The sequence below is a fragment of the Frankliniella occidentalis genome, unplaced genomic scaffold (genome assembly GCF_000697945.3).
Source record: "Frankliniella occidentalis isolate FOCC.00 unplaced genomic scaffold, Focc_3.1 Scaffold20, whole genome shotgun sequence".
In the NCBI taxonomy this organism is placed as follows: Eukaryota; Metazoa; Arthropoda; class Insecta; order Thysanoptera; family Thripidae; genus Frankliniella; species Frankliniella occidentalis.
Genome location: NW_026267150.1, coordinates 1,781,511 through 1,783,985, shown reverse-complemented (window position 1 = coordinate 1,783,985; position 2,475 = coordinate 1,781,511). Strand labels below are relative to the sequence as shown.

At 46.6% G+C, this 2,475-nt stretch overlaps 1 protein-coding gene across 1 annotated transcript in view; it reads left to right on the top strand.

Moving 5' to 3' along the window:
- The window catches only part of LOC113202245 (neuroligin-2-like), a 135,701-nt gene that overhangs the window by 41,224 nt on the left and 92,002 nt on the right, over positions 1–2,475 (top strand). The window lies entirely within an intron of this gene.

Here is a 2,475-nt window from a genome sequence, read left to right as displayed (position 1 = left end):
TGCACCAAACAATTGCAAACAATGCGTACAATTGAGGCATAGACTAGATATAGTATGAATAAGAATTGCTTTTTCGATATGATCCTTCTAGGTGTTCGTCACTTTCGCACCATATGTGTTCATTTTGTTTCCTTTTTGTATGTGTGTGAGGGGCAATAACTCCCTTTCGATGTTGTTTACTCATGACTCCCGAAATACTTGAACCCCAGTGATTCTCGTCCGCTTACATTTATTCCTTAGGTTTTCTAATGGTGCAAAACGTTTACTTCGACTAATTTGTACAAATTTCCACTAGTTTTCCGCTTAGTTTAAGTGTTTTCTGTTGATTGAGATTAATTTTTATCCGGAGGATTCCCAGGCTGGTGTATACACATGATTCCTGGAGTTGCTGCCACCTCGTATGTGTGTGTGGTGTGTGTCAGAAAGAGAAGGAGAGAGGGGTATGAGAGTGGGAAATGTGCACGAGTGCGTGTGTGTGTTCGTGTGTGATGAGAACATGACACGTGTGTGTGTGTGTGTGTGTGTGTGTGTGTGTGTGTGTGTGTGTGTGTGGAGGTGGGTTGGTGGGTGGGTGTTTGAGAGGTGTTGCGCGTGTTCCCGTTCCCCCTTTCCGCACATTCTGTGAGTTGTAATCTCACCCCGATCCCCCTTATCGTGTGTCATTCGTCTCGTTTCCGCCGTTCTCTCTACGGCCTGCCTCTCTCCGTCTGCCTGTCTGTCCACCCCCCCCCCTCCCCACAAGTCGCCCCGTCCTCCTTTCACCCTCGCCGTCTACCGAACTGAGCCTACCGAAAGGAAAGAATAACAGTTTTGCGCATCATTTGCTTCAGCTACTCTCACGCATCAGCCACACACCGAATCGGGCGACAAGGGGAGAACCCGACAAGGGTCTCCGCATGACAAGCAATATTCAATATTTTTCGATATTTTTTCAGACAGCTTTCACATGTTCTTGGTTCGCGGTAGACCTGCGACGTTTATGCAACCCGTACTCTGACAGTGACAGTATGACATATTTCGGGATACTGTTGCTCTCTTGTATCTAATTCGCTGAGTGAACGCTGTGTATCGGAGGTGTATGGTACTGTGCTACCTAATCACAAAGCCAAGTTTCGGCTCGAAAACGTTTGTGAAACAGGTTGAGGCTAATAACATGGCATACAAATCCGAAACTATAGCTTCAAGAAACGCAAAGAAAAGTAAGAATCATTTTTATTGAAAAAAATATGAAAGGTGAGTCATTAACTCCGAGCTCCGACGCGCTCAGATCGGAAATTCACTGCACTCTACCATTTAGAGGTTGAAAAGGACTCAGCCTTTGTTACGCCACAGTACTACTACTAACGTTTCAATCCTTGCAGGACCCAGCTCGCTTGCTACTGGTACCACATTCACCTGCTCTCTCCCCGATTCCATTCTAATGAAATGCATTCACGCCTCACGAAACAAAGCCTGGCGTAATCCGCGGCAATTTGAGTCAATTTGCAGCACTGGAACGTCTCGCTTTGTGCAGACCCACGCACCATGTCATCGCCGAACTGTGCGATTCTGCAATTACATCTCACCTCCTCGGCATATCGATAGAGCCCTTCCCCAGTGGATGACAGTCCTCTGTAACACATACCGGAGGACAGTTACGAACACGGCTCCGAGAGTGTTGGTAAACTGACGTACTACCTACAAAAGAGAAACCACACATTAAATTATGTCCTCAAGTTTTTGGGGTTGCGAATTCTCTAGTTTGCAAAGGCAACTTCTCTGCAATATTTTTACATTGTTCCCTCTTATAATAAGTCAATAATGCGAGGTCTTTGGAAGGGCAAAATATTATAAATGGCGGGATTTGTTGGCCTTTAATATTTTTAAATGGTTGGTGCCAGCTGCTGATATGATGCTAACACCTGTTGTGCCCCAGCAGTCTGCTGCTCGCTTGTAAACAAATCGGCTCGCAAGTGTTTACTTCATAGCAGGACATGCCAATTCTTTTGGTAATCCATAATTTTCTATTAATAATTAACTTTATTCTCCGTTATTACACTATTATTCTAACTATCTAAAGGTTCAACTATCTTGAATAATCTTTGACATTTTTGTGCCCTTCCCAAAGGCATTACAATTTCAAACCCCTGGAAAGGCATGAGGACCTTCCTTTGTTTTTCCAAAGTGAGTAAAATACAAAGTGTCAGTCGGCGGAAGGGGTGAATCCTTGACGCGTGAGTAGTGACGGGGATGAAAGTGGTTACACACACTAGGAAGGACCTCTTCTGATGATAAAAGGACTCGAGGGGACGACACAGGCCAAAGGGGAGGGCGAGGGCAGCACAGAGGCTGACCCAGCAGGGACATGTAAATGATGGCCACATCAGCAATTCCTGGTCGGAGTGGCCCGGCCGTACTGCCCCCGTCTCACCGTGACGTGGAGGAGGGGGGGGTGCTTCCGGCCCAACCGTCGGCGGGGGAGGAGGGGGGAGGGGG